Genomic DNA, 13,725 nt, shown 5'->3' on the forward strand with positions numbered 1-13,725 from the left:
ACATGCCTCCATGTTTAACTGATTTAACAACAAACACATGAACATGCCTCCATGTTTAACTGATTTAACAACAAACACATGAACATGCCTCCATGTTTAACTGATTTAACAACAAACACATGAACATGCCTCCATGTTTAACTGATTTAACAACAAACACATGAACATGCCTCCATGTTTAACTGATATAACTACAAACACATGAACATGCCTCCATGTTTAACTGATTTAACAACAAACACATGAACATGCCTCCATGTTTAACTGATTTAACAACAAACACATGAACATGCCTCCATGTTTAACTGATTTAACAACAAACACATGAACATGCCTCCATGTTTAACTGATTTAACTACAAACACATGAACATGCCTCCATGTTTAACTGATTTCACAACAAACACATGAACATGCCTCCATGTTTAACTGATTTAACAACAAACACATGAACATGCCTCCATGTTTAACTGATTTAACAACAAACACATGAACATGCCTCCATGTTTAACTGATTTAACAACAAACACATGAACATGCCTCCATGTTTAACTGATTTAACAACAAACACATGAACATGCCTCCATGTTTAACTGATTTAACAACAAACACATGAACATGCCTCCATGTTTAACTGCAGGTTTTACAAACATTCATTCTTTCACATTAATTCACATCATTTGAGATTTGATTTGATTTTGGTAGAAGATATACAAGAAAAATCACAAAACAACTTAAACCCAAGATAACACATTAAAGTGTAATGAAACACTTGTTTACAATGTGTTCCTGCAGCATAACTAAAAATAAATAAATACAAATAAGAATCATAATGTTCTTTCTCCCTGGGATCAGCACCCCTGACCATGAATGGTTTGAAGTTTAGCCGTTAGATTGTGGGTTTAATTTGCTTGGTTTGAATATCAATAAAAGAATGAGAAACATTGTGTCACATTGTGTCACTTTGACCTCCACAAGGTCACCAAGGTCAAACATTGAGTTTTAATCACTCTGTAGCCACTTTTTGCAGACTTGTTGAACAAAATGTTTTTTCAGTTTTTCATGCTAACAAACATCAGTCGAAGGTCGAACTCTAATGTAACTCTTCAAGAGAGGCTAGCTTTGGCTAATTTAGCTAAAGATGAGACAATTGTTATACTTAATGCTGACAAAGGTGGTGAGATAGTGTTGTTGAATAAAACGCCTTATAGAGCTGAAATTTCAAGACAGTTGAGCAATAGTGTCTTTTATAGGCCTTTAAGCGTTGATCCTACTGTAAAGTTTGCACAAGGAATACAGCTGTTTCTTAAGAGGGCACTGGATGACCAATTCATCTCAAAAAACAAATATGACTTCATGTTTCAAATACATCCTGTGTGACCTATTTTTTACTCTCTTCCTAAAATACATAAGAGTTTGGTTGAACCGATTCCGGGGCGTCCTATAGTAGCAGGAACTCAGTCTTTGACTGAACCCATGTCCAAATATATAGATCTACATATTAAACAGTTGGTAGCCAAGCTTCCTTCTTTTGTTAATGACACTAAAGACTTTTTAAATCAATTAGATTGGGTTCAGAACACTCTTAACTCAGATCTCCTGTGTACTGTACTATGGATGTGTCTAGCCTGTACACTAATGTTCCTCATAAAGAAGGGCTTGAGGCCCTGATTTACTTTTTGAACCAGAGAGAGGCTAAAACTCCCCCTACTGTTTTTCTCACTGAACTCGACTTGTGTTAAAAAAATAATTATTATTGTGTCAAGGGGTGAGCATGGGAAGTCCCTGCTCCCCAAATTATGCCAATTTATTTATGGGAACATTTGAGTGTGACTGTGTGTACAATAACAATCCTTTTTCTTGGTTAAAATGTTGGTTTAGATATATTGATGACGTTTTTTTTCTTAATTTTCTCTGGGTCAGTAGAACAGTTGGAGGAGTTTAAGGTTTATATTAATTCTAGAATGCCATCGATATCCTTCACTTTAGAGTTTAGTAGAGAATCAGTGTCGTTCTTGGATGTATTAGTACAGAGAGATGTAGATAAGATTTCTACTTGTGTCTACAGAAAACAAACTGATAGAAACAATTATTTACATTTTTCTAGTTATCACCCTTCAGGGTTAAAGAGAAGCTTACCTTACAGTCAACTATTGAGGACGAAAATAATCTGTAGTACTGACAGTGCTTTCGACAGACAAACCCTCATTGGAAACAAGTCCGCAAGGACTTTTATGAAGGACCTGTTAGACAAAGTATTTTAAATGTAACTGTGCTGTTTTACATTTTTTGCCTAATAAAATATTCAATCAATCAATCAAAACAAACGAAGGACTTGTGCGATCGTTTCAAAACTAAAGGTTATAGTGATAAAGTGCTGAGTGTTAATGTACAGAGAGCTCGAGAGAAAGAGAGGTCTAGCTTGTTAACTCCAAAACCTGCTCGTGCAGGGGTAGTCTGGGAGGCATTGCGTCGGAGCTTGGACAGCAGGGGCGCGGCCACTGCGTTGTGATTCAAATCAACAGCCAATGAAGAAAAGGGGGCGGGATCCACATGCAGTGGGTGTTGCATCTAAATAGGATCGACGGGAAGCAATTTCCCCTTGAGAAATTTCGGCCGCCATTGTTGTGTACTGCTGTTTGCCTCTCGTCTGACTTTTTAGACGAGTTGCACAGCTCTCAGACCGGTAAGAGGCGTGTCCGCTCAGATTCTGAGCGTAAGCTACATCCCGCCCACAAATACCAGGGCTCTGGCCCAGAAGTTCCTCGCCAGAGCTGGCGAAAACTTCTGGGAACTCAGATTAGTGCAGGGGAGTCTAAGATAGTTTTGTCCACAACCTATTCCCCTTTGTGCATTGATATTAAGAATTATGTAAAAAAATACTGGTATGTGTTATCGAGTGATCCTAATGTGGGTCATGTTTTCAAGGAGCCCCCCATCTTTTTAAAATAGGGTACATCTAGTGCCAGCATATCTTCCATCCACTTACGTTGATATGTTTCGTGCTGTAGAAGCCCCGACGAGGACGAGCATGTAAACAAAGCGTGCGTGCGAGACGGCGGAGGGTCCCGACTAACGCCTGGAACAATAATATTTCTAACGCGATCCTCCATTGCAGAGTGACCGCCGATCGAAAACGTCTCACTTCCACCACGTTAAAAAGAAATGGAGATATTAAGCTTTTAGTCAAGGAGTTAACATTGGAGCGGCCGACCGGAAGCATTTTTGACATGGATCCACATCCGGCCTCTCCTTCTTAGAGACTCCTTGTATGATCCCAAAGTTTCGTTAGAGCGCCCCACGTGGGGAAAAAATATATATTTTTTAAAATGGGCCAAAAACGGTCCGGACCGTATGCACGAGATGCGCGAGAAAAAAGGACGCTCTGCTTCCAAATTCCGCCGTTTTTCTTTTTTCTCACGCCGTTTGGTGAACCCCCCAAGGTTGGTGCCCTGTGCTGTGCTGCTTTTATCCGCCAGATTGGGACGTTCACGGAATATTTTGCACCATTACGGTGCGTTCATCATCGGTGACGAGTGCCTCTAACAGCCGCTGCTGGCTGCGTGCAGCGATGCGAGGCAACACTCACACAATCACGTGCAGCATGCGTCCCCTCCTCCTGCGCCTAATAGCTGTACATGGGGCTGACGCGTGCTTTAGCGTGATTGTGTGAGTGTGGCTTCGGGAAGTAAATTCCTAGCCTCGATCTCCAGGCTTTTATTTTTTATTTTTGCTAAAAAATAAAAGCTTGGAAATTCCTGTCCCCACTTTTGGTACACAAAAGCGCCTCGCGTCGTCTGATGTGCCGCGCATTATTTATTTTGGGTGCGCATGCGCACCTGCGCTCCAGTTATGTGCACCCCTGATTATGGAATATAAAGACTTTGGGGCAAAAGTTCATATTTACCACCATGCTCTCTGAAACCAAGACAATGTGGGCCTATGGAACAAAAGTGTGTTCTCTTTCGTCATCTTTGCAGAAGGTGAGTAATTAATCTAATGCTGACAGTGGTGTAAAGTAACTAAGTAGACTACATGTACTCAAATACTGTACTTGAGTATAATTTTAAGATATTTTTACTTGACTGGAGTGTTTCCAATTTGCAATTTTTTTTCTTCTATTCCAATACATCTCAGAGGCAAATATTATACTTTTACTCCACTACAATTATTTGAAAACTTTAGTTACTACTAGTTACTTTGTAGATTTTAATTATTATGACAAAACATACATAAACCGCTTCAGCCCTATTTAAACTTTGGCTTTTTGAAAATAGCCGATCGACAAGCTCACAAGCGATGACGCGTTGTGAGCTTGTAGATCTGCTATTTTCAAAATATTTGAATACATTTGATTTTAGCCATGGACCCCCATCTGAAAATGTTTTGTGCCAGGGACCCCCAGAAGAGAACATTTGTCTTAAAAAAGTATACAAACAATGTTCGAATACTGCACAAAAATAGCAGATGTACAAGCTTGCATCACGGGTGAACTGGTTTTAGAGTACTTGGTATTGTACAGTATGGTCAAGTTGGACAATATAGCTCTGTTTTCATCATGTGTATCAGGGGTGCAGCCATGGGTGGGCCTGGTGCACCCAATCGATTTTTTTTAATTTTTTATAATAAATCTGTAAAATCAGGCAAAAATAAGATTGAAATAACATAACCCTAACCTAACCTTAACCCTAAACCCGAAATAAAGTACCAAAATCCGCCAAATAAAGTTATTTGCGCACACACGCACGACGCATGTGTCAGTTCCGGCAAGAACTGTCAGACACTCTCACCCCTGCTCACAACTTAGGAGGGAGAGAAATACAATCTCTATTGAGAGGGGCCAGACCTAATCTGACGAGGGCAATTTTGTTTTGCAATGGCAGATTCATCTGGAACCAGGCTAATATATCGTCACCTTGCTAAACTAATGGCCTAAAGTCATCTTTTGAGGAAAATGATATTTTTGCCTAAGGCAGCTCTTCATGACACTGGCCACCTCTGGTGCTGTAAAATGGCCTATCTCCTAATAGAAAAGGATCATGCTGTTCCCTCCCCTTTTAGTATAATGGCCTATTTCCCTAGTGTGACTTAAGCCAAAATAGGATTTTTTTTGGGCCTAAGTCACTTAGGCCAAAACATGTCCTAATTATTTGGCCTATTTAATCCTATTTAAACCTATTTAAATAGGATTCCTCCTCTTCATCGTCTTTTATGTGGAATTATATGGTGATAAAATAACCCAAATAAAACTAGAAAAAGTGCTCCTCAGAGCACAGGTCTACGCCAGGTCAGGTAGGCTATTGTGGCCTCCTGGTGGCGCTGTAATAGGCCAATGTGAAAAGGGTGCCATTTCTTCTTAGGCCTTGCATAGCAATCAGACACTGACTGCATTCATGATTTGAGGCATTTTGTTAAAAACATTTGTTTTGCTAAATTAAACCTGCTGGTGGCGTTATAACAGGCCAATGTTAAAAGGGTTCCATTTGTTCCTCAACATAGTGTGAATGTGCGTGCAAAGTTTGACCACAATCTGACGGTGCGTTCATGATTTGCGGAATTTTGTTCAAAACAAGCCAATAATGCAAACTTTAAATGTTAATCTTAGCCAATCAGGATGGAATATGAAAGATCAAATACATCCGTCTTGATCACATGACTATAGAGATCATGTGTACCGATTTGCTTGAAATTTGGATAAAATGGAGTAGTATAAAATAATGTGTTTAAAATAAGTCGGCCTCCTGGTGGCGCTATAAAAGGCAAATGTGAAAAATGCAGGGCAAAGGTTTTTCCTTGACCTCTAGGGAGTGCGCATACAAAGTTTTACACAGATCAGTGCAGTTATAGGTAAAAACATATAAGCATTTATCAACGTGGGGAGGATGCAGACTTGACCGCTGTCCCTGCCAGGGAAAAGACACGTTGGCTTGGAGTGCTGGTGGCTGGAACAGCCAGGAAGCTTTTGGAAAGTCTGGCAAGACGGGGGAAACGCTCCTCGTTGTGTGCCCACCAAGCCAGTTACGACATGGAGCTGGTTGCTTGTTTCTCTAACAGAATCTGGCAACACCGAAGACTAGCTTCCACATTGTTCTGCATGAACGGCAACTCATAAGGGACATTCAGTGCATGTTTGAGTGTCAGTACTCTGCATAATGAGGATTAGTGGAAAAAAACTAACTTTGGAGCTGCTAAAATAGGCGTTTACCCACATTTCTCCATTATGCCATTGCAAGGGGTCTCCACAATGGACAACAGGGGCTTCTATGAAAAAGTCAACTGCCCCTGGTATGTTGGTGAGTGATTAGCGACACATCAAAGCATACACGTAAAATGACTGGAACTCTCCTTTAAGTACGTGATTTGAAGATGCTTGAACATTCGACAATTGAGGCCTAATATTTCTACAATTGCTACAAAACCTGTCTCCTACAGCCACTGTGGGCATAAAACAATACGTTTAGGTCTGATAATGATGTACCGTACATGTTCACATCATGTATACTTTACATTACTTAAAGGGATAGTTCACCCAAAACCTACTTTTTTCTATCCATTAGTCACCCCATGGAGACTTGAATTATGGACCGGTAGGCAGCGGTTCCGGTAGGAGACACAAAGGAGCCTCTTTGTGTCTCCTACCGGAACCGCTGCCGGTCATCAAATTATTGTCTTAGGAATGAGACAACTGAAACATATCCATGAATTCAAGTCTCCATGGGATGACTAATACATAGGAGAAATAAGTAATTTTGGGGGTGAACTATCCCTTTAACACCATTTTGCAAATTCTTCATTAGTTTTACATTTTGGGAGAAAAATAACCAATGTAACAAAGAGGTGCGTCTGTTCCTGTCAGGGGCGGCCTTTCCTATGTTTCACCCGTTTCAATTGAAACGGGCCCCGAACCTCAGGGGGCCCCCGATTTTTTTTGAAAAAAAATAAAATAAAGTGTTTAGATTTTTTTTTTTTTTTTTTAAAATAAATTTTTAGATCTATCTTTTTTCAAATGTTATTATTATATATATTTTCCGCAAACAAAATCGGGGTGACCGTGTTTTGGGGCGATTTTCTTTTTCAATTTTTTTTTTTTTTCTGGGGGTGGGGGGGTTCATAGGGGGCCACATATTAGCTCTTGAAACGGGCCCCCAGATCACTAAGGCCGCCCCTGGTTCCTGTATCAAACACCATGTTCAAGTAAAGTTTACACAATGCTTATCATTTCATCAAGTTTCAGAAACAACTAAAGACAGCGGCTCTCAAAAGTTTTCACATCAAGGACCCCCTAATGAATATTCATTTGGCCAAGGATTGGGCCTCTTCCTTACTTCCTTCACATGTGCCAATGATGCTAATGAAGGCTCTGTTCCATTTAGTGTAACACAGTGGTTCTAATGAAGGCTCTGTTCTATTTAGTGTAACACAGTGGTTCTCAAAGGACCCCCATAACTCAGTGTACAGATTGAACCAAATGGATTGTAATTTGTTTCCATTTATACACTCAGAGTTACACACCCATAGACCATATTCACACGGCGGCCATATTGGAATTTAACATCGAAAGTGCCGCCACCCGGGGTGGCTACTTTCATTGACTTCATAGAAACATGGCCGCCGTGTGAATATGGTCTATAAGGGTCCATTTGGAACAGAGCCTTCATTAGCATCATTGGTAACACCTGTGAAGGGAAGTGAGGAAGAGGCCCAGTTTATTTCCAATATGGCCGCCGATTCCAAAACTCAGTTTGTGCCTCCCTCCTACAATGGTGCCCGGTGGTGTTACAGTGAAATTGGTGACCTTCAGAAAACATGTGACCATCTCGTAGACTTCACACAAACATCAATGTGACAGAGCAACTCTGTTCATAAACTAACAGCAGTGATTTACTTTGGATGTTTGACATGATGTGAAGTCCACAAGATGGAAACATCTTTTGTCAGGTCACCAAATTTCTCCAGAACACTTTTTTTTTAATTGTGGGAATAGCAGATCTACCAGCTCCAAAACGTGTCACGTTGGGCTTGTAGATCGTCCATTTCCACTCCGCTAATTCCACTATTAATGTGTTTTTTGAAAGTATAAGAGTAATTAAATTCTGTATATTATTATTTGTCATATCTGCCCATATCATTAACCCTTTAAGAGCGGGAACGCTTCTGTGTCATTTTTAGATTTCTTTAGGCTATTCAAAAATTGCAGATCTACAAGCTCATAGCGCCACACCGAGTGCCGCGCTATGAGCTTGTAGATCTGCAATTTTTTCGAAAGAAATCGTGAAAATTTGTGCAAATCTTTGAATATATGTTTTTTAAAGCGAACTTTTGTAACTCAAATCTTTGCTTCTGGGGGGATTCTACAAATGTAGAAATCCTCAGACCCCCGCAGACCCACCCCCCCCCCCATCTTAAAATATTTTGTTCCAGAAACAAAGATTTTAGTTAAGAATGTTAGTTAAAAAAATATATAAATTCAATGATTTGCACAAATTTTAAAGATTTTTCAAAAAAATAGCAGATCTACAAGCTCATAGCGCGGCACTATGAGCTTGTATATCTGCCATTTTTGAATAGCCAAAGAAAATGACACAGATGCGTTCCCGGTCTTAATGGTTAATCGCAATCATTTGTGTGACAATTAATAGTCAACGTCCATTTCATAACGGTGACACAGCCCTATAGTTCATAGTGTTCAGGTGTGATCCAGGTACGTACCGTGTGGGGTCTCCCACCGTGTGGTTGAGGATAGCTGGTATTAATAGAGCCGTGTGGTTGAAGATAGCTGGTATTAATAGAGCCGCGTGGTTGAAGATAGCTGGTATTAATAGAGCCGTGTGGTTGAAGATAGCTGGTATTAATAGAGCCGTGTGGTTGAAGATAGCTGGTATTAATAGAGCCGCGTAGGTTGAAGATAGCTGGTATTAATAGAGCCGCGTGGTTGAAGATAGCTGGTATTAATAGAGCCGCGTGGTTGAAGATAGCTGGTATTAATAGAGCCGCGTGGTTGAAGATAGCTGGTATTAATAGAGCCGCGTGGTTGAAGATACCTGGTATTAATAGAGCCGCGTGGTTGAAGATAGCTGGTATTAATAGAGCCGTGTGGTTGAAGATAGCTGGTATTAATAGAGCCGCGTAGGTTGAAGATAGCTGGTATTAATAGAGCCGTGTGGTTGAAGATAGCTGGTATTAATAGAGCCGTGTGGTTGAAGATAGCTGGTATTAATAGAGCCTCGTGGTTGAAGATAGCTGGTATTAATAGAGCCGTGTGGTTGAAGATAGCTGGTATTAATAGAGCCGTGTGGTTGAAGATAGCTGGTATTAATAGAGCCGCGTAGGTTGTATGGCACCACGTCCCGAGCACCGTACGCCTCGTATCTCGGACGGAGAGCGTTCGTTGGCACCGTTATACGTTTCAGCTCTCAGGGCTCGTTGCTGCGTCGACTCCATCGAGGTTCCATCTTCAAGCCCCTTGTCCTGAGTTACAGACACTCTATTACCAGCTATCTCCTGATGACTCCATCCATCCAGGACCTTCACTGTGGAACTCATACAGCGAGTCAAACGCTGAGTCATAGCTAGAAGCCATGACTCAGCGTTTTTAACTCACTGTATGAAGTAGATTTAGTCCACTCTGCTGAAGGTCACCACATGATTAACCTGCAAGACACAGATATACACCAACATTACATTTAATATATTGTAGAATAATAACAATATTAGAAAATGTAGTTTTTAAGTAGGCTATAGTGCAGGGGTGATGCAACTTTGATGATGCAGAGGGCCACTATATTTCCACTCTCACTCCAGAGGAACACAATGCATATTGTTGTTGTCGGGCAGAAACCTCTTATCTCCTTATTTTGACTTTTTTTGTAAATTAAATTTGTCGTTCTAGTATGTCACACAAAAGTAGCAAAAATAGCTGATCTACAAGCTCAAAGCGATGCGACGCGCTTTGAGCTTGTAGATCTGCTATTTTGGAATTGGAATCCTGAATTATTTTTTGGTCTTTTTTAATTGGAATCCTGAAGTATTTTAATTTCAAATACATTTAGTTATATTTAAGTTTGTCGGGCAGAAACCTCTCGTCCTATTTGATCAAACTACAGCGTCACATAAAAGCATCAAAAGTAGCAGATCTACAAGCTTGAAACGCGGCACAAAGCAACATGTTATGAGCTTGTAGATCTGATACTTTTGCCATTTTTGAATCCTGAAAAGTACCAGTTTGACATTCTGAGGTTTCCTCCTGATATAGCCCCTTTCGGGACCCTGTTTACCTTTTTTTGTATTTGGGAAGGCGGTATCCAGGGTCCCTTGTTGGTTAGAACACGCTCTCTCGTACCGGCGGCTACCACTGTCTGGTCTCGGGCTTACAGCTCATCGCTTAGAAGTTGCAGAGATTTCTCAAAGGTACCAAAAAGAGCAATACTAACACGCGAACAAGCGGCATCAAAAAGCGGGGATCGGCGATGCCGTTTAACATTTTTAATAATTTAGTAAAGCTTAAGCTCCTCTCTCACACTCTGCTCCACTGCCCATGTCCCGCCTCCCCGCGGTGACTGACAAGCTGCGCGTCCTACGCATAACTCTATGGTCCTCGTTACTGCCTCTGATTGGCGAGCTCCTACATGCTTGCATGACAATCACAACGCGGGGAGGCGGGACATGGGCAGTGGAGCAGAGTGTGAGAAATGAGCTTAAGCTTTACTAAATTATTAAAAATGTTAAACGGCATCGCCGATCCCCGCTTTTTGATGCCGCTTGTTAGTATTGCTCTTTTTGGTACCTTTGAGAAATCTCTGCAACTTCTAAGCGACGAGCTATAAGCCCGAGACCAGACAGTGGTAGCCGCCGGTACGAGAGAGCGTGTTTTGAGCTACAAGGGACCCTGGATACCGCCTTCCCAAATACCAAAAAGGTAAACAGGGTCCCGAAAGGGGCTACTCCTGATAGAGATTATATTATAGTTTCATTTCAGCATTAGATCAAGACTCACATTTATTCTTATCGATTTTGATATTTAGTTTATATTACTTATTCTCCTGCCTGAGTGTTATTTATCTTATGTTACAATTAAGCTCAGTTTAATCTCTATCCTTAGGCTTACAGTTGTTTTGTTCAAGACATTTTATGATAAGTATGAAATGTGTAAAAGTGCTGTACAAATAAAATGTCATTATTATTATTACTATTATGATGATCTCATCTATGACATTCTTGAACATTCTCCAATAATAGTGTTTGGAGTTAGTTCCATGTTAAGTCTCAAACATATTGATAAATGTATATTACTCTATATAAAGTGTTTATCCCAAAGCCAGAGATGTTATCCCACCATACGGACCCTTTATGTTCAGTAATATTAATATACAGATGTTATCCCACCATACGGACCCTTTATGTTCAGTAATATTAATATACAGATGTTATCTCACCATACGGACACTTTATGTTCAGTAATATTCCACATGATTCAATAAATAAATGCTTTAATCTGGTCTGTGAGAACATCACTGTATATATCGTTCAATGGGTGTAAGTGGCGCTGTTGCAGCAGGTGAAAGCCGGTATTACACCCCATGTAATCCAGGAAATACAATGACGTTCATTCACATACAGGATTAAAACACTTCTTTATTAAACTATACTGAACATTAACTAAACAATAACACCCCGTATGTACGGATAACATCTGTGGCTTTAAGATAATCACTTTATATTTACACTGTATACATAGATGTAGACGCACGAGCCTTAAACACAGAACTACAAACTATTTGGTAAAGTGTCACTGTCGCAGCAGGTGAACACAGGTATTACACTCCATGTTAATGTGGAAATAGAACGGCGTTCAGACACACGGGATTAAAACGCGTCTCAGACCCGTAATGACTGGTTACATCCGTGTCTTTGTGTTTAAACACTTTATGTGTTGGATTGGGTTCATTTATGAGGATTTATGAGCCGTTTAAAACTACCAACAAACACCAGACTCGATCACCATCAATAAAATCCCTGACCGTCTTGATCCAAAACTTAAATAGATTATAAACGCACATTAATGTATATATGGTGGGATTAGATCTACAAACCCCCTCACAGTGGTTAGATCTACAAACCCACTCACAGTGAGTGTGGTTTAAGGTTTAAACTTTAGGTGACAATTTAGTTTAGTTATCATTTAGAACAAATGTTTGTTTGATGCTATAGTCTTGGATCAAAACTATCATAGATGTATTTGATCGATTTAGACATTTACATATTATATCTATGAAGTAAAAGTCAAGACTGGATAAAAATGACTAGTTTGATGCATTTTCTCCCTCGGTTATAAAACACAATATTTCACATATTTGTCCATTAGGTGTCATAATAATTCACAGTCCTAGAACACCTTGAAAGCTTACTTAATAATGGTGTTAAATATTAGAGGATAAAAACATGTCATGTTGATATAAATACCTTCTACAGAGCAGCGTGGCGCGTCGCAAACCAAACAATTCAAACCAGCCGTGGCGCGCCTGCGTCCAATTTAAACCCGTATTCACATCCGGTCTAAAGCCCCGCCTACTGGATCCGGTGTGTTCAACACGTTCACCTAACATGGACGCACTATTTCCGTTTCCGTTTTCTGACCGGATGTTAAACCTGCAGAGTGAATTGATCCCCAGACTGCTTTCAGTCATCAACACTAATAATTCCTTTTAACAGGTCGTTCATGAAAGTCCTTGCGGTCTTGTTTCCAATGAGAACCTGTGAGCAATTATTATAGCAATAATATAAACCATCTACACCTGTGTGAGTCACAAAGCTCCACATTTTATACTTTGGCTTTTCAAAAAGATCAGAAATACAAGCTAAGATACACGTGAGCTTGTAGATCTGATATATTTTTTTATGTTTTGAAAAATCTCGAAAATGTTTGGAAAAGTTTGAATAATGTTGAATTTCTTAACATAAATCTTCTCTTCTGGGGGTCCCTGGCACAACATATTTTCAGATGGGGTCCGTGGGCAAATGCATACATTCATTTGAGGGTCCTTGACATGAAAAAGTTTGAGAACAACTGATTTATAGATCCACAATAATCTCCAGACACATGTAGTGTCTGCTGATGGCCACTAGATGGCGTCCAAACAGCAGTTTTCCAGTCTGTCCATGACAAGTCACTATTTTTTGTTACTAAGTAACTAAGAACATTTAACCAAGTACTGTACCTAAGTACAATTTTGAGGTATTTTTACTTTACTAGAGCATTTCCAATTGTCTATACTTTTACTTCTACTCCACTACATCTCAGAGGCAAATATTGTACTTTTACTCCACTACAATGATTTGAAAACTTTAGTTACTAGTTACTGTCCACACAGCACAGGTAGGGATCAGACATATTAGGCCCTATTTTTTCCGGTGCCTTACCGATTACCCCTAAAACTTCTTTGCCATTTTTTTTTTACTATTTTTAAAAACATTTTCAAATAGTGCAACTAACTGATCTACACGGACACGTTGTGAGCTTGTAGAGTATGTAACGTACCGGCACCGGCGGAAATAGGGCCCTTAGAATAAAATAAAAGAACCTGCACACCTTCAGGCATATGATCCATATCATATATCATATCATATCATATCATATCATATCATATCATATCATATCATATCATATCATATCATATCATATCTTCAGGCATATGATCCAAGGTCAATCTGCAGCCAAAAGAGAAGACTC

The sequence above is a fragment of the Gymnoscopelus braueri genome (assembly GCF_963280865.1).
Source record: "Gymnoscopelus braueri genome assembly, contig: SCAFFOLD_185, whole genome shotgun sequence".
Classification (NCBI taxonomy): Eukaryota; Metazoa; Chordata; class Actinopteri; order Myctophiformes; family Myctophidae; genus Gymnoscopelus; species Gymnoscopelus braueri.